Source organism: Python bivittatus, unplaced genomic scaffold (genome assembly GCF_059951505.1).
Source record: "Python bivittatus isolate LINGU-HERP-01145 unplaced genomic scaffold, Pbiv_v1 ctg000590_np1212, whole genome shotgun sequence".
Taxonomy (NCBI): Eukaryota; Metazoa; Chordata; class Lepidosauria; order Squamata; family Pythonidae; genus Python; species Python bivittatus.
In genome coordinates, this window is record NW_028277086.1 from 17,147,284 (window position 1) to 17,170,823 (window position 23,540).

Genomic DNA, 23,540 nt, shown 5'->3' on the forward strand with positions numbered 1-23,540 from the left:
AGAGAGAGAGAGAGAGAAATTTACTTACTTCTTTTTCACAATATCTCTTGATTCTGATCTATTGCTTTTAGTCTTCCAGTGTATGGTCTAGAGGATGAATATATAAACCTTGGCTTTCTCTTCTACCAATTTATTCTTTTATCTTAAGAGATTTTGTAGCAATAACTATAAAAATAAAAGCTAAAAGAAAGTAGTGAAATAAGAGAAAGAATGGCACTTTGCTCTTCTGAGTTTTGGTCCAGATTTTTTTTTTTTTTTTTTGGTAATATAGGCTACAGGATAAAAGTCACCTCTGCTTAGTACATTGTTGTCTCCTGCTAGGCTTCTTGTCTTGTTCTTTCACAGCAGCTAAGCAAACAAATCATGGGGTCATGAAGAGTCAGACACGACTTAACGACTAAACAAAAAAAACAAGCAAACAAAGGACAGTTTAACCTGAAACAATCATGTCAAAATATAATTTATAAGAAGTTATTCTGAAGTGTAATCCAGCCCACTGCTGCACATTCTTTATTTTTCAGGATATTTCTGGTTAGCATAGCTATAAAAATCAAAACTGATAAACCTTTTGCTAAGTAAAACCATGGCAAGTTTAATCTTTTCCTTCCAAGTCTTTTTTTTTTTTTTTCCCCCAATAGCACACTAGTTGTTCGCCAACAATGAGTGTGACAGCATGTCAAGCCCAGGGCTGTTGGCCATCTTGTCACATACTCACCAAGTGTATACACTGTTTTTACTTTGTAGAAGCTGAAAGAAGAGATAGCACATTTTCTCACTGACAGTAGGAATGCAGCTGTGCTGGCATGGGGGAGAAAAAGCTGAAGACTTAAAAGAGAGGTGGAGGAGGAGGTAGATAAAATTGGATGATAAACCAAAATGGAAACAGCAGTGTTGGCTGTTGAAGGCTTGTTGGTTCCAGGAGAGCCTGGCGCAAGACTCTTGACGTGGAGGTCCAAACATAACTGAAGAATGAAAAGGACAATAAGAAATATGTCTTCTCTCTACAGATAGTTTCCAAGGGAGTCTGAAGAGAGAAAGAATGCCACCTGAGAGAGACTGCCACCCCACATAATGAGTTACTTACTTAATTCTAAGTAGGAACTTGAAAGGAAACATAGAAATAATACTGCATACATATGGTATACTGTAGGCCTACATACGTATCTGGTAGAGGAATAATTAACTTTAATGCATGACTAGGTACACCCAAATCAAGGTGATATTTTATGGCTTTGTTGCTACTTTGCTACTGTTTATCAGAAAAGGAAGGGGAGCAGAGGAAAGTAATAATGCTATTTTGAAATGACTGCTTTCCTGAGTGTAAGCAGAACTAGTAGCATGCCTTATTTTGGTAATAAAAAGGAGAAAATGTGAGCCGGTGGTAAGGCTGAAAGTCAGAAAAATTATCCATCCCCATCATCATATAATAATCAAGAAAATCCAAGAGTCTGTTCTCCTCAATAAAAATTAATTCCAGTAATTCATCTTCTTGAAATACCGTAAAGGTATTAACATGGAATTCCTCTAAGTTGCTATATCAATCTTGAAGTAATATTGATTTTTTTTTCAGATTGCATCTTTCCTTAGAAACTCACTTGGACTTTTATATATATATATACATATATATGTATATATATGTATAATGATATATACATAAATCTGAGATATAAACGAGGTTAAATATTTACATCTACAAATAAAGCCTTTTGTTCTTGGGATCATGTTTCCAATATTTAAAAGAATTTAAACACCAAGTAAAGCCCCAATTTGTACATGTCCTTGCATATATTAGGGCCTAGGGGAGCCATATGACACTTTCTCCAATTTATTGAGTAACCTGAAAAATTATAATATGACTGATTTATATTACTAACTTTTAATATAGAACATTTATAATTATCAATAAAACACTTGTATATAATAATAATTTTGTTCATCTCCAGCTGTTTTTAGGCCTAAAATATCCTGCAGTTGCTTTATAAGAGATGCTAATGGTTCCAGTATCAAGTTAAATATTTTTTATTTGTTCAATCATGTCTTATTCTGAAATATAAACATATACTTAAATATATTTAAATATAATTTAATAGTTAATTGTAAATATTTTTATTTAATTTTTTATTTTATTTAATTTTTTTATATTTAAATTTAAATATAAAATATAAAAGTTAAATATAAGAGGAGATATAGGGAATCTTTGATAACATCCATGTAACATAATGAAAGGTAAACAAACTGCAACTAAAATTATTTCTGGTAGATTTCTTTTTCTTATTGATTAACATGACAAGGAAAATAATCTAGTCTATGAGCCTTTTCATATAAACAATTACATTTAATCAATTTAATAGAGGACAAGTTGGATAGTATTTCTCATTTCATGATTCTTGTACTCAGAGGTAAAAATAGTAAAGTCTCACTTGAACTAAGTGTGGCATGTTCATGCTTTAGATATTTAAGGATTTTGATTATAATAATAAAACCTAATACAAACTTAAAGAGAAGAGAAAGAAGGGGTAAAAAGTGCAAGGAAAAAAGAAAAGAAGAAGAAAGAAGAAAGAAGAAAGAGAAAAGTAAGAATATAATAAAGAATAAATAAATAAATAAATGACTTCCAACCTTCATCACAACAAGTATAAACAAATTTAGTGACTCTTCACCCCCTTAAGCTTACGAACAATTATCTCTTCATCCCATATCCCACCTCTTATCTATGAACAAATCCACAAATCAGTCCTAGTGTCAGCAGAAAGCCATAAAAGGTCACCAGAAGTAGCAACGTATCTTCTTTTAACCTTGATCAAATAAACCAATTTTATATTCCTTCCTTTTACTGTACGTCTAAAAATCTTGATCTTTAGTCCCTTCAAATATTGTCATAGGATTTGATTTCTCTTCATTTCTTCTTTGTCCCATCGCAAAGTTTGTCATGGCTTTAACAAGACTCTTTTGGAAATCCAATAGGAAAAAATTGTCCAGGTCACTCTTTTGGTTTGTCATTTGTATTTCCCTTTTAAATCTTGAAACATCAGCCAGTTTCTTTTGTAGAACCAGTGAAACATCCTTTTCTAAGTTATTCTCTTGTTGTCAGTTGTAAATCCATTTTTGATACCACCTCTATTTTGTCACATAAAATTTGTTTTACATCTGTCATTTCTTCAATAACATCTTTTGGACATAGTCTATCTGTAGAAATAGACATCATTACTGATATTGTTGATATTATAGCTACTATTTTCTGATTCCATTCTTCAAAAGTCTCCTTCAATATTTTCATTGTTATAGTGTTTTGCATCATTTTGTTGGTTTGTACTTTTTTCCTCTACCTAAAATCTTTAGTTCCTTCTAGTGTCCAGTTTTTAAAATCATGAAATTGCTTATCTTTGTTATGTTTTGCAAAAAGCAAAACAAGATCTATTTCCCACGAGAAATTGTTCTTTATAATTAATTCCAATATCTTATAGTAAAAGTTTCAATATTCCAATTTTATCTGTACCCTTAGTCTGTTATAACTTTCTAATATCAAAATGTTATTTAGCTTTTTGCTGTTTATTTCAGATTCTTTAAATTCTTAAGCTTATGATTAAAATTTTCTTTTGTACAGGATTGAAGGCAAGGTCACCTGGCATTTTCAAACTTGTCATTCTAAAGGTCTCTAATAGCTTAAAAGTAGTTAATGAGCAATTTCCAAAAGTGATTAGGAAGTGAGGTTAGCAAACATAGTATCCTTTAAAAGTCTCTACCATGGTTGTGAGCAAGATGGTTATTTCCATTGTCTCCCAGCATTCAGATCCATGGAAGACTGCTGTCCTGCTGTATCCTTGCAAGAAGCAGCCGTCTGGGGTACATGTGGGTGATCTCCCATCCTCTCTTTGTCCCGAAAGTTTCCAAAGAGCCAGTCTACTCACCGTCTCTTCATTGGCTCCACTTTTGTGGAGACATCTTCAGTTTGCCATTCCTCCCCAAAAGCCCTGGCATGTTCATGCTTTTCGACAACAGTAAGAAAGTGTTTTGTCATTGCCTTTTGCCTTTATGTACTTATTTTATTTATTTATTTAGACAGACAGAGAGACTCCCCAGGCTTTGATTTCCTGATCTTTTATCGCTCTTTGATCTTTTTTTTTTAATCCTGCCTTTATTTTTTATCTTGCCTTTATTATTTTTATAAATAACTAAGGAGGCAAACATACCTAATGAAAACACATTTAACCCATACTCCTTCCTCCTCCTATTTCCCCAACAACCACCCTGTGAGGTTGGGCCAAGATAGAGTGACTGGCCCAAAGTCACCCAGCCAGCTTGAAACCAGATCTGACCCTGCTGTTTGTCTGCCTCATTTGCATGAAAAATGAATGTGGAAGGAAGGAAGGAAGGAAGGAAGGAAGGAAGGAAGGAAGGAAGGAAGGAAGGAAGGAAGGAAGGAAGGAAGGAAGGAAGGAAGGAAGACTGAAAGATAGCATACAAACTGCTATATTGTTGGATAAGAAGTTTACAGTAAATGTTGGATTGTAACATGCAGTAAAAATATGGATCAAAAAGAACAAGGCAGTTGTGTTTGACAGGGAACATGGCGGGAATTATTTTTCATACATGGTGAAAATTAGAGCATAAACTGACTTTCAACCTGTCTTGGATCTGGAAGGCCTAGCAAGAGTAACCACGCCTTTCTCATCTAAGGGCTTGATTACTGCAACTTGTTTTACAAGGCTCATGAAAATTATTTGGAAGCTGAAGCTGCTAGCAAAATGGAGCTGCCTGGCTGATGACTGGTAACATTCAGTTCAGAAGAATGAAACTACGGTAATATTGTAGGACCTGCATTGGCTACCAGTAGATAGCTGATACCAAATCAATGTACTTATAAAGCCTCTGATTGTTTCTTTTTTTCTTGCTGCCATTACTATTGTGCTAGCAGTAGCTCTCACTGACTCCTGTTTCCTTCACCTTTTTATCTTGATTAACTCAGACACTTTCCACCTTTACCTTGCTGGAACTGATCTTTCAAAACAGCCTGAACATTCTCTCTTTGCTAACTTCCCAGATGGGAGAAAATTAGCACACTCAAACTCAGAATATCCAAACTCTTGGAAAGCAACATATAGCTGAAGACTGCTGAATTAATTCTGTCTCTGTACAATAATACAGTGTGTATGGCTGCTGCTTTTATTCTGAGTAATCATTTTGTCCCTCTAAGTTCAATTGATCTGACACTGAACCTATTTCAACAGATGCTGAGCTTGTTCTTTCTTCTCCCCAAAAATCAGGTTGTCCTTCAAAGAGAACTCTTAAGAGGTAGACAGTGCAAGAGCTCTGATCCTCCTCCCCTAACGCTGCAGTGTCTTGAGTTCTTGGTGTTCTCTGAATTTGGTCATTTTCCTGAAGACATTTTGTAGTAATCAGTGTATGGGAGAGTGGGTTTTGCTAAGTGTTTATTTAGTAGCTTGCCCTGCCTGCTTTAGTTGGGGGTTTGTTTTCTTCTTTGATAATCCTTGATTAGGGTATGGTTCCTTCCCTGATTTTTTATCTGGTGCTTTTTCAGCTTATCTGGGAGTTGGCTGCTGGGGATGATGTGCTTTGGGCTGTTTGCTTCCTTCCTTGACTTCTGGCTATATATCTTAAATAAAGATTAACCCCATCCTCATACTATTTAAAATATATAACCAAAAGTCCAGAAAACAGCACATTGTCCCTGGCAACCAGCCCCCAGATAAGCAGAAAAAAGCATCAGATAAACTATCAAGCTCTTTCTATTCTACAGTTTTCAACACCTATTGCTAATAATGACACAGGGAAGGTGACCTCTTTCTCTCCAGTTGTTATAGCTAATGTCCCTCATGATTATAGCATACCTAAAAAATCAACACCCAATCTCTCCTGCTCTTCTAGACACTCTCCTGGTACCTTCCTCCAGAGGAGTAGTGGGATCTTCACCAGAGTGGCAGATCGAGGAATTACTGCTATAAACTTTGAGAGATATCAGTGTAAAAGACAGCACAAGCTAACAAGAACTTTATTCTGCAACAAGGAGTGCACCCCAAGCTTTACAACCAATTGCAAGGGCTGCTACTGATGCCCCTCCCACTCAAGAACCCCCACACCCATCTTTGTTCTGGAATTTTGTTTCCTCTCCTTCTTCAGTGATGGGACACAGTCTTAATACCATCTGAAATTTGGGGTACACATTTATGTACCTTATTTTACATACCAGTCATAGACCTGAATATACACTCACTTCTTCCTGATTCTTTACAAGATTGGTCTCTCATTTTGGAATTAGAAATACTGTCCTTAATTCATCAGTTAAAAAATGGCAAGCAAAGTCCTTGGATGTATGTGTGCAAGTGGTTCCACCAGAGTTACTGAAAATAAGCCCTAAATAGTGGGCCTCTGTTTTGGCCCCCCTATTTACACACATTGGCACCTCTCTTCAGATCCCCAAGTATTGGAGTAACTCAATAGTAATTCCAATACATAAGAAAGGGAATAAGACCAACCCAGGTAACTATTATCTCATTCACTTGCTCAGGGTAATTAGTTAATTACTGTATACTGGAGCATCTCTTCCAAAGCTTGATGACTAGATGATCCAAGAGAAAATTCTACACAGGGAACAAGCTGGCTTCCAACCAGGCTTTTTGATAGTGAGTCAATGAATTACTTGTACTATCTGTCAACAAAATATGCTAAGAGGTTCTCTCTCTGTTGCCTTTATAGATTTGAAGGTACTTGTTCCAATTAAATTATTTAAAACCAAAGCCTTACCTTGTTCTGTGCACAGTGTAGTGTATGCAAGAACATTCCTGCGCTAGAGTCAGTACAATCTAAACTATTGACATCCACATTCTGAATCCCACACTCAGTCTTCAATTGCTCTCCTTCAGTTGGAACTGGGATTATCTCTGTCAAAGCCCACTTAAGGACGTGTCAGTTAAAATAATGGCTCCAGCAAATTTTGGGAGGAGAGTCTCTGGCACAGGTCATACCCCTAGACAGCCATATTTTTCCATGGAAATACCAAAGTTCATCTAACCTGGCTTATTGCAGACTTACTGTTTATTTACTTTCTTTCTTACTTACTCTATGCATGCTGGGTCTGGAAAGAGCTTGCCACTTTAAACCAAGAATTCAAGATCTTGACTTGCTAAGAGTCAGAGCTTCTACGTCACACCACTGCTATTTCACTTACATTACCTATTCCATATATATTCTGTATTGTCATACAGAAGGGCAAACTTTATACTTTGGCAGTGCACCTTTTATGAAGTGATCAGTTCAGTAAAGTTTCCAGGAAAATAGCTAAATTTTGTGCTATAGCTATTGCTGTCAGAAGCCATTGAACTTAATTGGAATTTACATACTGTAAAATTTGTAATTTATCAAAGTCTCCAGTTATTATACTCAGCTCCCATTCTTTTTTCCTCTTTTTTTCCCCTTTCTTCTTTTTAACTTATAGCAATGAGTGTTTTTATTTTGTACTGTATAACCACCTGGACATTTTGTCCTGCTATGTTATTCTAAGCTGCTGGCCTTTGGCTGTAACAAATCATATTTTTCTATGGCTTGGATCTGATTGTCTTTCAGAACAATCTACTCCTGATACATACTGATCCAGACATCATTTGTAGATTGTCCTTCATAATATATTTCAGAAGTGGGATCCCAGAAGTGGGATCCCAGAAGTGGGATCCCCCTCTTGCCTTGGAATAGACTGCCTCATGAAGTTTAGAATGGCCTTTTCTTCACCAACATTTGGGAAAGCGGTTAACAAAGTGTTTTTTCATGGAAACTTCACAATATTATTCCAGTGAAACAAGAAGAGATAGGGTCAAGAATTAACAGGTGCTGAATAAAAGTGGATTAAATAGAAATGTGAGTGACTAGTATGGAAGAAGTATGCTAAGATGATTTTATCATACAGAGACAATGAATGAGAATCAAGTCACAAAATAAATATTGAAGTCTGAATGAGTTGAAGGAGATGATTTACAGGATAGAAAGGTATGAGAAGTATAGTGGATAATGTTGGACTAAACTAGTTTTATCTGTACTTTCTTTTTCTCTTCTCATCCTGGTGACTTCTTGGACCTATAGGTTTCTAGACAGTACAAGAATGGTTTATTTTTACCTTCTTCCAAAATGCAAATAACATGAAACAAATAAAGTGAGAATTAGAACTCTTGAATACATAAATAAAAGAACCACTGCCATTATTCTCCCTCTGTAAATAAATTTATCTAGCTCATAGTAAAATCTAGTAGCCTACAGAAGCCTTTAACACCCTATGCCTATCCCTGTTTACTCAAATATAAATTCCAATCTATTCTGTGAAACTCACTTTCAGGTAACTATTGTAGGACTACAGCCTTAAAAGCACTTGAAGAAATGAAAATTCCTTAATGCCCAAACTCTGGCAAGAAATATATTTTTTAAAAAAAACCAATAATTTGTACATGTAAAACAGGAAATAATAATTCTGTTAGAACTCTATTCATTTTTATTTCAGTTAAACTCCAGGCATTCATTCATTTATTCCTGGCTCAGATCAAAAGATATGGCTTTCAACAGGAACAAGGGTAAGTGCAAGAAAATGTCTGGTTCTTTGCAAACCTTTTGGGAAATAAAACTGTTTTTAGTACTAGGATAAGAACAGGATATAAAACTGGGAAGAAAGGTTATTTGACTTTCTTCAGCTGTGCTACCAAGCCACCTCCCTCAAGATAGTCTTCTAGAGATGTTGGACTTCACTCCCAGAATTCCCATCTAGTCTGGCATTTCAGCATCTTCGAGGGATTTCAGGTATGAATTACACAGAAGTGACTTATCTGTGGCTATGCTGGCTGGGAATTGTAGTAACAAAGTCTGGAGAACAGAATCAGAACCCCAGTTTGAAGAAAACTGATGTGTAAAAGTCTCACATTGCTTTTATTGAGGCACACTGATCTTGAACAGTGTGAAAGGAAAAAAAACAAACTTGTTTTCCTTTGCTTTCTTCCTTCTAAACTGTTCCTGTGCAATGCAGGGCTTAACCTCCCAGTGTAAACCTCACCACCCCTAACTGCCCTTTTAAAGGTGTTCTACTAAATTGAGTCCTTTTGTAATTTTCACCTTTTCAAAATATTGATCCAAACTTCACCCCCACAGAGAATTAAATGGGAAGCAGCAAGAAAATAAGATCAGCTGTGTATGGGACCAGGTGGCCTACTAGCTTGAGTTTGTCTAGTTACGTAGACTTTGTTGGATACTGTTCTGCTATATTTGTTGTGATGAGTTCCCAAACTGGCTGCTGTGTTGTAAACTTTTGTAATCAAATTCTGGCCTTAAAAAAGACCAAAAAATAAAAATTAAAAAAAATCCTCAAAGCAGTGGTTTCTTCTTCTTCCCAACTGCAATGACAGTAATCATATATTGTTATCTCATTTTTATCTGCCACTGTGTTCCCCAAGGATCCCCAAAGCTTCAGCTTTTTTTTTTTTTTTTTTAACAACATGCAAGGCCAGCTAGGAGAAGCTGAAGTGTCTTTTTATTAATCTAGGGTGTTTCATGCTTCTGTAAATCATAGCGACTTCAGATTTCTCCTGAACATGGTTCAGGAAGCTCCCTGACATACAGAGTGAATAAATTACCTACACTGAGATAATACATGCAGATATTCAAGGAATATTGAAACAGGAATGAGGGGAGAGAAATAATCTCATGTAAGTCTCATTCTTATGCAAGCAGTATGCATATATTCAGGATTCTTCTTGCTATGAAGAGATGAGCTATGGAAAAAGAAATAATAACCCAAAAAGATGACCCACCATTTGCAAGAACCTAAAGGAAAAAAAGAAAGTTTAAGTGTCCTGAACAACTGCTGGGTTCTAATGATTCTAGACACTAAATATTGATTGCCTGGGGTATGTAGGGGTAGGGTACAATCTCTTTCTTGCACACTGGCAAGAAGCATCTTTATTATGAGATACAGGTGGTGATTCCAAGGATACATAACATTTAGAAGTGAGCTTTGTCCTTACCTAGAACTCTGAGAAAATACTTTGGTTGTGACAATGACCTTCAAACAGAAACCATGATTTACAGTGAAATGAATTTTTTGGACAGAAGTCATTCTCATGCTACTAAAACTTCTCAGTGGATACAACCACTTCAGTTTCAATATACTGTAATAGCACCTAACATACTTATGATTAATTATTAATTTCCTAAAGCCACTCCAAAAAAGAAAAAAAATGGTATAAAACAATACTTCCCATCCTTTTCCTGTATGCAGACCACCTGATCATTCAAAAGCTATTAAGGGCCACCGCAGAAGCCAGGAATTCATAACAGGATAACTGAGTGCATCATGGAATATGAGGCCCCTCCCCTGTAGATGTTCATGGAACCATTAAATTAAATCTAATTTAATGTTTCAATTAAAAAAAAAAAACCCTCCGAAACCTTGTGAGATCACTAAACTTTCATACAAGTGAGATCCTAAAATTGAGATAATCAAAGATTAACTAAAATTTTGGTACTTGAAAATGTGTGAGTTTTGAGCCAAGGTGATGTGAGTGTACCATTGGAAAACCTGAAAGACCAGATTAGGGACAGATTATCATGGAGAAAAGTTATCTCTGTGGTTACTAAGAGTCAACACTGACTTGATTTTTTATTTTTATTTATTTATATATCAAATCTGTCACTGCCCATCTCATTGAATGACTCTGGATGGTTTACAAAACAGTTAAAATCAATTAAAATTACAAAATTACATCTATTAATAAATAGAAAATAAATGATCTCCCTCTCCCTCTCCCTCTCCCGCCTTTGAGTCAGTGTTGACTCCCAGCAATTGCCTGGACAAGTTCTTGCAGTTTCCTTGGCAAATTTTTCAGAAGCGGTTTGCTATTGGTTTCTTCTAAGACCTGAGATGGAATGACTGTCTCAAGGTCATCCAGTTGGTTTCATGCCTAATGCAGGAACAGAAGTTACGGTTTCCCAATTTCTAGCCTGGTGCCTTTAACTACTACACCAAACTGGCTGTCCTTCCTTCTGGAAGTGGAGTTGGAGCTATTGATAGATCAAGTGCCTCATTGTGTCTGATTAACATTACTTTTCAGAAGCTCTTATGTCTGTTTGAATATGTGAGGCCCAAATATTGTTATACATGCAGTCAAGAATCAAAATAGTTAACAGTACTTGTATGAAATATAACTTAGAGATTTAACATTTGACATACACATAGCTTTAGAAACTTTCATTATTGGGAAAAGCTGTGTGTGAGAAAAAGATGTTTTTTGACTTTGAGACAACACTGACAGTATGTTTCGGTTTCGTTAAATGACTTTGTCTTTAAAAGCAAAAAATGCATGATGCTCTTAGTGATAGCTGCAATCATTAAACTTCATTGCAATAGCCCTTCTAATAACTGCAATCATCTTTATAAAATGAATCTGTAGAATCATTCCAATCATCTGTATTGAATTTATGCCAATGAGTCTAAAATACAGCTTTCAGGGAAAGATTATATCGCAGTGCTATTGTATCCTTCGTGCTCTTCAACAATAATATAGGAGGCAGCTACACCAAGAATGAAGCAATAATCTAGGGATGTGACAGAGATGAAGAATAACACAGTGTTTATCTCTTGTCCTGTCTTCAAACTTTGACAAAATGTTCTGGATAAATATCCCACAAAAATGTTGGCAAGGCGTGACTTCAGGAGACTTGTTTGGAAACAAACACCCTGCAGCTTTGCTGAAGCAAGTATACAGCCACACTATGGGCAGCCATTACAGGTAGCCCAACTGTAGTTGTGAACATATTATGTTTCTCTTCCCCAATTAGCATAGTCCTAAAGCACATGCTTAGTATCACAGGATTAATCTCCACTGACTTTAAATTGAGCTGGAAAAAAAAAATCCAGCTGAAGTTATGGAATGCTGTCACTAGCTAACAACAAAATGGCTTGCAAGTGGATCAAGGAATAGTTTCCTATATTCATGTGTGATCAAATTGTTCCTATGTGATCTAATCATTAACAGCTTTATGTGTTACAGGAGGAAAGTGAGCGATGGACTTTCAACACCTTCATTTAGAGCAGGAGAGCATAGTTTTATTTTGTTTTGTTTTTATGACAAGGGACCACATTGTGGTGCTAAAAGATTCCCTCCCCCATACATGCACTGCCTTAACTACCAAACCTATGCCCCACCCCTATCTCTACAATATGAACTGCTTAAAGTGCCCTTGTAAAAAAACCATTCCTGACTTGACCCTGAGGGGTGACAGAGAGAAGGATCAGTCAGGAACCTGTGGTCCAGTAAACCAAATTGTTTCTATTCACTGACCATATGTCAAAGACAGTATGGCTGCCATGCTGACCTAGTAGGAAGGGATAAATAATACTAAGATCACATGGATGGGTTTATCTAGAAGAGGGTTCCTCAACCTCAGCAACTTTAAGAAGGGTGGACTTCAACTCCCAGAATTCCCTAGCCAGCATTGAAGTCCACCCTTCTTAAAGTTGCTGAGGTTGAGGAATCCTGTTCTAGAACATTCCAATGTCACACTGTAATTTCCACTGTGTTTGCCTTTCTCCTTTGTCTTGTGTTTGCAATGTAGTAGGCCAAATGTCTGTAAGCTCTGGTTCTGCTTTTGACCAGGGCTGCTCAGCTTTGCTGGGAGCCCAGTATATATACCATTTATTGATTGTACATGTATAAAATTATATTGTATCTTTAAAGTGATTTGGTTGCTTTAGGTGAGCCAGGTTTTGGCCATAATAAGATTTAGCCTGTGAACTGAGGAAAGGCAAAGGTATCAAAATGGCTCACTGCTGTTTTCCTTACTCCACAATCCCATCTCTTTTCCTACTGCTGCTGCTATTATTACTACAATTAATAATAAATATTTCTACCATATTGACCAGACAGAATGTTAACCTTGAATTTAAGGCAATCCTTTCCCTAAAAGCGAGATTAAACTGAAAATAATCAGTTATCTCCATTTATAGCCAATGTAAAACAAACCTCTGGTTTAAAAGGTAAATTATTTGGGAAATCTTCCTTTCAGATAAATACAGTAAATTTATTAGAGTAAGCTCAAAGATGGGGGGAGGGGGGAAACCTGGGGAATATTCAGGGAATCTTTAAAATAAAATCCCATTATTTCCTTCTTTCTGCCCTGACGCAGAGAATTTTATCAACCATCTTAAACTCACTTGTTTTCATGACAGGGTACAAATAGCAAATAGGCGTTTTATCTCATATCTGAAAACAGAAGATTTACGACAGCCATGGAATGAAAGAGATAGATTGGATGGTCACTTGTTACACCCTCTTGGGAATATATATTAGAGCAGAAGCAGCACTTTAGGTTATTTAAACCTGTGTGACATGAGTGTGTATTCTCCAGGCAGTCAGCTTGTAAGCAATCCATGACAAACAATAGCACCAGGAGACAGTGGGAATGACACAGTCCATAAAACAAAGGGTACATTTGCCTTAAACCAGAGATAGCTGAGATGTACAATAGCTACATGTAAAGTTTTTCACCCTATGCATTTTTCAAAGGAATAAACATTTTTCTATTCCAGGAAAAGTTTCATCTTGTTTGCATGCTGCTGTACAGAAGGCCAGACAGGGACCTCTCTTTTTCTATGCAGGGGAGAGGGGAAGAAAACAACTAACCAATCTTGGCTGTATCTTCTCGCCGAGCAAAACACATATTCCAGTAACAGTATGAATGTGCCACCAGATGCAGCTTAAATAAGTCACACTTTCTGGAAAGAACATCCAAAGCAAGTTGAGGTTATAAACCGAGAAAGCTCAGTTAACATGAGTGTAAAAAGCCAGGGTTGCTTGATGCCATAAGAAATTATAGTATCATTTCTCCATTTTAAATTAAACCAGCCATGAACAGCAAGAAGATATTTTGAAGCTGGCTCACATGACAGGAAGGGTAAAATCCAAATAAAGCTATATTACTGTCTAACTATACAATGTAGCAATTGCAGCTTTGAAATAGTATACTTTTACTGGCCACTAAAATAGATATATGATAGATAGATAGATAGATAGATAGATAGATAGATAGATAGATAGATAGATAGATAGATAGATAGATAGATAGATAGCTGGATGGATGGATGGATGGATGGATGGATGGATGGATGGATGGATGGATGGATGGATAATGGAGGGATGCTATATAATTGCCTAAACAAAGCTGAGAGATTGGTGCTTGGGAAAATAGGGGATCAATTCTTTCCTTTTCTTTGCAATTTTCCAACTGAAATTGTCTCTCCAGATTCTAAAGATCCCCAAAGTTCTTACTTTCATTAAGCATCTTCTGGGGGGTGGATCATAGCAATGGGGAGAAAGCTCTTTCAGGAAGTGCATCACCATAAATGTTTCCTGTTCTATTTTATTCAGGCGTCCTCAATGAGTACTATCTGTACTTCTGGGCAACACACTTCCAGAAGTAACTGGAAGAGATGTAGAAGAGAGGAACAAGGATGATCAGGAACTAAAATGAAAACCTATAAAGAGAGATTGAAAGTGGATATGTTTAGCTCTGAGAAACAACTAATTTATTAAATTCCTGAAACACTGTCTCATAGAGCAGTGTTCCTCAACCTTGGCAGCTTGAAGTCCACACATCTTCAAGCTGCCAAGGTTGAGGAACACTGTCATAGAGGAAGGTCAGTACCTATTTATCTTATTCCAGAGGGCACTCAATAGAGCAGTGTTTCCCCAGCTTGCTGGCTGGGAAATTCTGGAAGTTGAAGTCCACATATCTTAAAGTTGCCAAGGATGAGAAACACTGGAGTAGAGGGTTGGACCTGGTAGCTTAAATGGCCTCTTTCAACTCTATTTCTATGGAGTGGGAACAACATGGAGAAAAGCATGATTTTTTTTTTTTAAATAAGTATGTGTAATGAATAGTTTTAGATTCAGTGATGAGACTGCAGCTGTAGGACTAGAAATGGCTGGAAAGTCGGAGCCAAAAGGAACTCTGGAGTCAGGCTTTTGGTTGACAATACATATATTTTGCAAATAATGTTTGCAAAGACTGTTTTAGTAAGTTCACTGAGAGCCTAACAGAAGTCCTATTACACAGAACATAGTTCTCTATTAAGAGTAACATTTGTCCCAGACTATCTGTGCTAAAATAAATACATACATTCATACATACATACTATTTTCCAGTGGTGATTAATATATTCTTTGTCCCATTTTTGATGATGGTGATGATAATGATGATGATGATGATGATGATGATGAAAATGATAACAGCAACAATAATATCAAGAAGAAAGAGATACAGGTAATCCTTGTTTAGTGACCACAATTGGGACTGGCAACTCGGTCATTAAGCAAAGTGGTCACTAAGTGAAATGTCATGATTTTACAATCTTACTTCAGCTTTCTTTTGCTTTACAGACCAGCAAAGGCCATAAATGCGAGAATTGATTGTAATGTTACTTTTTCATCGCCATCGTAACTGCAAACGGTCATTAAATGGGGCAATCACTAAACGAGGACTACCTGTACTGTATCTGTGAATTTTGTCATGCCAAGTTAGACATGAATACTTTCACAGTGTGGTATCCAGATAAGCAGCTTCTAAACCATACTCTTAAAATGAAAACTATTGATGGTGCAAATTAGAAAGAAAAAAATACATGTCTAATTTATTGGAATAAAACGTGATGTTTAAAAGCCATACTGTGATAGTACTGGAGCACATCTGGGTAGTACAACTTAGTGTTATATGGAAGTTTTTGCAATGCGTACATCTCAGAAATTTTCTTACCATTCATGCCGTTACTGTCCCATAGAAATCACTTCCCTCCCAACAATGTTGTATACTCTGAATGATTACAAAGAACATTTGTGGAAGATCGTGCTCATAACCAGCCATCTGGAACTTTTGCTTGCTAAATGTAGTTACCAGGTTATTTACTGAGCAGTCATTTTGACCTGATTTGCTGATACTTGCTTTAATATTTGACACAGTAGGTTTTGATGACGACGATGATGATGATGATGATTCTCTGCTTGCCTTTTCTTTTTCTTCTAAAAAAAATATATCTTAGAAATTGAATCACAGATTAAGCAAAGATTCAGTAAACAACAAAATAGTCTCATAGCTGACTTCATGGAGATGCCTCATCAGAGGAAGAGGAATCCTGAACAATGTATAATGGCTGCCTTATCATTTTCCCCAAAATGATTTTGTTTAAACACTTCAACTGCCATCCAGAATGCATATTCGTATTTGTATTGCTTTGCTTTTGCCATCTAGCTTCTCCAAGCTGCTTAATAAACACCAATGCGATCTACTGTATACATATAGCTTCTTCCTCAATCTATGTGATGGCAAAGGGCAACTCTGATAAAAGAATGGTGTTGAGCACCTAAAGGCAGAAAGGTAACAAGAAAAATGTGGATTGCATGGCTAAGATTCCAGGCTGTGCATATGGAATTGGCTTCTAAAAATAATTGTCAAGATGCTTAGGATTCAAACCAACTTCAAGGTATCTCATTATAGTTCCTTAACTCTTATGGCCTTTTTAGAACTCTCAAGCATTTTCCTTTCAGTTCTTTGCACATCATCATGATGAATACATTCTCTTGCAGACACCTAAGCACCTAGATCAGTGCTTCTTAAACTGGGGGCAATTACCCACCAAGGCGATAATTTGGGCACATCCTGGGGTAATGGAGCAATTTGTAATTGCTTGTTTGTGAGCTGAGGATCCAGCTTGGGACTGCTGCTGCAGAGACCCTTGTTCAAACAACAGTGTGTGTCTGGGAAGGGTTTTTGGGTCAAGGGGAATAATGATATTATTCAAGACCAGGAAAAGGGGTACTATAATTGGGTCAAGCAGTTTAAGAACCACTCATCTAGATCATCCAACCAGAATTGTGTGCAAGTGGCATCTAAAGTTCTTCCATAGACATCTTGTAGACAGAAAGTAGGGATGGGCTAGGAGGACTGAGGAAGTCTACAAGGAAAAGGCCACAAAGTAACCAAATCATATGTCTAGCACTCATGGGGCAGAATTAAAAGCATTAAATCTAAATTGGTTGTGATATATGCCTAGCCTAGAGAACTTTTTATTTAACGATGTTCATTATTTAATGCCACACTTAATGTGATGGCTGATAATAGTACTTAAAACTATATGACTAGTACTACAGTTTATTATTGTATAAGTAGTTTTCTTACTCTTACATAAAGGAATTTGGTGACTGCTACTACCAGTACTACTATTTTGGTTTATATTAAACTGATGTTGGGAGGAGTGGAAAAGAAAAACTATTTTAAAATTAAGTGATTAATTGGATATTCCTATAATAATAATCCTATTACCTTACCTCAGATTTTGGTGGCAGTTTTGTCTTCTCAGTTAAATAAATAAACCACATTCTAAATAAATGTTTTAAATAAACCACATTCAGTTTTTATTTATTCTTCTTTTGTTCTCCAGATTCTCTTTTTTCCACAACTGGTTATACTTTGTTCCCCAGTGTTGTGATGACTCCAGCTGCTGAGGTTGTAGACACCACCCAGGATGTGTGTAGGTGTGGATACCTGTTACCTAGGTATTAACAAATCTTTTTATATCAGAACAAAACTTTGGAAAGGGGTTGAAAGATCTGCAAATGTTATGGCTTTATTTAGAGAACGGATAGGGAGAGTGGGAATCATTGAACTGAGAATTAAAATAAAAAGTCAATGCTTTCATACAAGACACATGTTTATTAAGCCAATATTATGAGGTTTCAGAAAGAAATTTTAATTTTGGAATAGAAATTGTGCTTGTTTTATGAAGTAATAAAAAAGCAATTTTCCCATTTTATTCTTTTTTGTTTAGGCTTCCTAATGAGATTGATGAATTTGTTTCAGTCTTCCAAAGCTCATTAATCCTTGTGCTTTCATTACATGATATTGACACCCAAAGAGAGCACAAATCATCAGATCAATTTAGTGATTCGGACTTTAACTGCAGCGTAATCAAGGTTATAATTAGATTTTTTTTCTTTTTAAAAAAAGTAATAAGCACATTATTAGGTCTCTCTCCATCCAGAATGGCCTGTTGTGAATTTCTTCTTGCAAATATTGAAGATTAAGTCTTGTGAAACAAATAATTTTTATTTTTTAATCTGTTCCCTCCTTGTGTTCAGAACCATTTTCTTGCCCACATTCTACTTCATACAGTGGTGTCCATCCCCTTCTCATCAGAAATGTTAAACATTTCTTTCAGTTCATTACCTACCAAATTTTTAAGAGCGTGCAGATTGCCTTCTCCTGCCATAGCATGCTGAGTCATTACATAATTATCAGCATGGATAAAAATGCCATGTTATATGGCCTTTTATGCATTTAAATGATTGTATTATGTGTTTGTTTGTTTGTTTATTGCATTCTTTTGCCATGAAACTATTTCTTCAGTGGCCTGTACATAGTCTTCTCCAATTGTGCATTGGAGTCAAAGTAAATACTACCAACATTGCCCATTAAATCAAAGCAAAACCAACCAAAATATATACACACATATATTTCCAAGTAACTGTGGTATCTTAAACCAAAAATGGCCAGGATCTATTTTGTTTGACACATAGAAGCAGAGCCATGTTAATCTATAGTAGCCAAAAATTAGAAGGAATCTTGTAGTACCTTCTCAGACCAACACATTTTATTAAAGGGCATAAACTTTTGTGAGCTACAGTTCGTCTCTTCAGTTGCATCCGTTTAGCCATTCCATGTGTCTGATGAAGTGAATTAGGGGTCACAAAACTTTTAATATAATTTGTTGCACTGAAAATGTCTTCTGATCTATTTTGCTTCTTGCTAGAATCAAGTGTTCCGTCAAGGGAAAATACTGAGATTGATGGATGGATTTATGTTAAGATTTCAGGGCTGGCTCTAACTATTTTGATGGAATTCCTACCCATATACAGAATGCAACTGGCTTTGTAGCTAACCCTACTTCAGTATGAATAAAACAAAGCATCTTCCACCACACCTGAGCAACAGTACTCTACCTTAAGGGTAGCTCATTCTCCTCCCCCCAGTTTCTATACCCTTTGCACATTTTATCCTTGCATAAAACTTGAACTGTCCTAGAAAACTCATTCTGTTATCTGAAAAATAAGCAAACAGAACCCAGCAATTTCTCTGTTTTCCATTATAGACTTTAGGAAGGCAAATTAGATTGATCTAACTTTGAACTGTCCTGTAATGGATCAGGATATTTATGAAGCTTCAGATCTGGCACCCTTAGTTTGTTTACAGGGTAGTTTCATGCATTTGTACTTCAGTAGTTTATGTGACAAGAATTATCCCTAACTTTTCTTATAAAACAATAAACAAATCCTTGGGTGTGAGAGTCATGCTGTTTTTTTGTGACTGGTTTAAGATTTGGACTTAAGCTCTGTGTGACATCAATAACATCAGATTGAGGTGCCTGATAGAAACTGCTCATTGTAAGACATGACATAAAAAGAATTACAGACAGGAGAGAATGACTAGGGATGTGTGTTGACTTACAACCAGACCTCAAGATTGAAAGATTATTCAAAAAATAAGTGCAAAAACAGGGTGCAACTGTCAGCTAAAAGATCTGAGCAATTGCGGACTGGTCATTTGAAGCTTAGTCTGGATAACAAAGGAATATTTAAAGATGGTCCCATCTATTTAAAAATAGTAACAACTCAGGTTTCAGCTACCCACAGAATAAGATTAGGAAAAAAAATAGTTCAGTGAACATTCACAGAAAAAAAATGATGGATACACACACACACACACACACACACACACACTCCTTTGAATTATATGAAGGAGGGTAATTTTAATCATTGTTTTAAGGTTATCTGTATTTTGAGATTAACAATTAAGATTGCATGGAACTTGGTGAAGTATATGCTAAGAAATGATACTTCTCTTTTTTTTTCATAATATTTGTATTAGAATTTTACATAATTAAAAGCTAATAGATAATTAGAAAAGATATACAAACAAAAAGAAAGAGAACAAGGAAAGGGGAAAGAAAGACATATAAAAAGTGACTCCCCCCTCCCTCCAGATGTATAAGCATTTACAGTAACTTAACACCTTCTCTGATATTACAGAAAAAGCAATTCTTCCCATTTCTCATCACTAAACAATAACCAAATTATTTTTTAAAAATGCATCGATCAGTCTTACACAGCAAAAGCATTAAAAGTACCTGTAATAATAACCCATATGTTTTAAACTTAAGCAATTAAATCAACATAAGCATAAAGAATATCAAAATCATAACATATATATATATTTAAACTAGATCCAATACATACTCCTAATTTTCTCTAACAAATAGGAAATAAAAGATTTGTCCTTACATTAAAAAAAAAATAGTTAACCTTCAAAGCCCAGTCTTATCTTTTGTTTATTTTCAGAGCCAAAACTTTCCCAGAATAGGTTCTCTGACAATTAAGTCCAAAGTATCTGCTGTATTTTTATAAAATTTAAAACAGTCCATTAAAAAACAACAACAACTATTCTTTCAAATCCATCTGGCCCCTTAACTCCCTTTCACTGTTTCCAAAAGTTAAGATTTTTCTTTTTAATCTTTAAACTTATTTAAATCTTCTTTCTTCCAGGATAGAAGGAAATTCTCCCAGTGTACAGCAACTTGCCTTTCAGAGGGTTTTTAATGTCCAAGTAAATCAGTAATGAGTAGTTCCTGATGGTAATTAAAAGAGGAAGTGAACGCAATCTAGTGTCCTTTTGAAGGCTCTGAGCCATGGCTTGGGCTCAATGTTTCCCACTGGAGATCACTATAATGTGATCTCTTCATAGGGAGCCTCTGTAAGGAGTACTTGTGGGTGATCCAGTCATCTCCTTTGTCTGGAGATGTTCTGAAGAGCTGGACCTTTTGCCAGCTCCTCTAACTGCTGCAGTTGTCGGCTCTGCAAAAAAGAAGCCATCTTCAATCTGCCATTACTCCCCCACAAGTGAAATGATACTTCTCCAAAAACAGCATAACAGAATTCATTAACTAAGAGCTTGAAATATTTGGTCACCCTTGCTAAGAAAATATTCTATGTTCCTCTGCTGTCAACGCATAACATTAGCTTGTCAAATGATGAATAACAAGATGAATATTTTTTTCAACACTGTTAAAGAAATAAAAGCAATAAATGGTACATCAAATAAAGGTGCCAAAAGGATTCTCCTGGGGCTTGGAACCCAAAATAAATAAATAATCACAGTTTGTAAAGCCCACCACAAAATAACACACAAGCTACGCATACCTCTGTAAATCAACTCAGATTAAAGTACAAACTAGAGAAAAATTATCAGCTTTTTATATCTGACATTGATTCTTGTCTCCAATAACTGATCTCCCATCAAGACCTTCTATTGTTCCTCCCTGTGAAGGATGGAAGTAAGATTAAAGGATTCAGCATTTGAATGGAAAAAAAGGAGTTATATTTCCTTCTTCTCTTGTACCTCTTTAGTGCCTATGGAGTATGACCTGCATGGGAGAAGATTAGTGAAGTTTCCCAGGCTAACTTGAGTATAACTTCAGAGGTTTCTCTAATTTCTCATCAAAATTTTTAAAAATATTTAGATAGGAATTTTTTTTAAAAGTACTATTAGTTAAATTGTCTTCTCATTGCATCTCTCAGCTTTTTCCATAATGAAAGCTCAATGTAAAACCTTTAGAGTTTTAGAAATTTAAGGTCATAATAGAATTTCTTAATATAATCCATTTGGTAAAATTCATTTTTTAAAGAGACAAAGTTAATACTTCCTTCTCAAAGAAAATGTTTACAGCTGGAAGAACGGCAAAAACATGGACAGAGATTGGGAGTCTGAAATCCTTCCTTGTCAACTGCAGAACTGAAAGGGACCTGTTCTCAGTGAATACTGAAAAATGGAGGTGTTGCAGTATAAGCAAATCACTCACCATACTTCATGGTGGGCCCATCATCTGTTTCTTTATATACGTGCTCTAGATTTTGGACTAACACATCATTCTAATTTTGCCTTGACCTATAAAGCCTGAAATAACTTGAGCCTCAAATACTTTAGAATATCCTGTCAAATATCTCCAGTTTTTTTCCAAGGATACATTTTTTAACTATTGCATTCATGGATAGCTTTAATTGTTGGGATCTTTATTTGTGATAAAATGCTTTTTAATCCTGTCTGAATGCTGACGAGTAATTTTAGTGGCTATGGCCCATTTACAAAACTTACCTTCTCTGGAGATTTACTGGAGTTCCAACAATTAGAAGTGGCAAAAATAGTATCCCTCCCCCCCCGCCCCAGCATAGCCACAGAAGCTAGACTTAGGCAACGTAGGTCCTAATTTTAATTTAGACTTTTAGAATAATATGGGGCTGTTATCCAAACCTTTTAGAGTGGTTCAGGGTCAACAACTGGTTTGAACATTTGCAGTAAAAAAACAATGTAATAGAATGATGACTATTTCATAGAATTGACAAAGAACATCTGATGAGGTTTTGGCATTCTCACCAAAAATCTTATGAGTTTGATTATCTGACTTTTAAGGGAATATTCCTTTATGCACTCTGTCTCTGAATATCTCAGTGTTGTATTCTGATTCTGTTCTTTGCGTCCTGCCAGTGATGTGAGAAAAAGAAAGAAAGAAAGAAAGAAAGAAAGAAAGAAAGAAAGAAAGAAAGAAAGAAAGAAAGAAAGAAAAGAAAGAAACCCAAACTTTAAGAAAGAGAACAAAATGCATCAAAATAGCTGGATTTATTGTCAGACTTGGATTGAATGTCCCTTCTTTTCCTGTAAATGATCTGGGAAAACATCATATTTAACTTATACATATATTTTCTGCCCTACCAAAGGAGTTTGCCAAATTCTTAATGCATCTGGGCATTTCTGCTCTTGTAAACTGACCTGAAGCAAATTTGTTAATATGTGAATTCAGGATTTATGTGCCTCAGGATAATATCTGACCTGTGATAAAAATGTGGTACCTTGGCATGAATTCTTTAATTGTACTCAAGGGGATATTGCATTGAGGGAGGGAAAGGAAAGGAAAGGAAAGGAAAGGAAAGGAAAGGAAAGGAAAGGAAATGAAAGGAAAGGAAAGGAAAGGAAAGGAAAGGAAAGGAAAGGAAAGGAAAGGAAAGGAAAGGAAAGGAAAGGAAAGGAAAGGAAAGGAAAGGAAAGGAAAGGAAAGGAGAGGAAAATTGCTTTGTAGAGTTTGGGCTGCTGACATTTGCTGCTCAGAACTCTGGATTTTGTATGAGAAGGCTGAACTTTTCCAATGTTTAACAGAAAGTTACTTTGAACTCTTATGCTGAGGAAATATGTAAAAGGGCAACTAACTGGTAAAGCTTGCAAGGCCAATAACTGGACAACCTGAGCTTTTCATACTGCAGGAGATGCCACTGCTTGCTAAAATCCCAGAGTTCATGTTTTCCTTCTAAATAAACATGGAAAATGTTTTCCATCCTCTTCAGCTGGTCCTGTCTGTCTGTCTGTCTGTCTGTCTGTCTGTCTGTCTGTCTATCTATCTA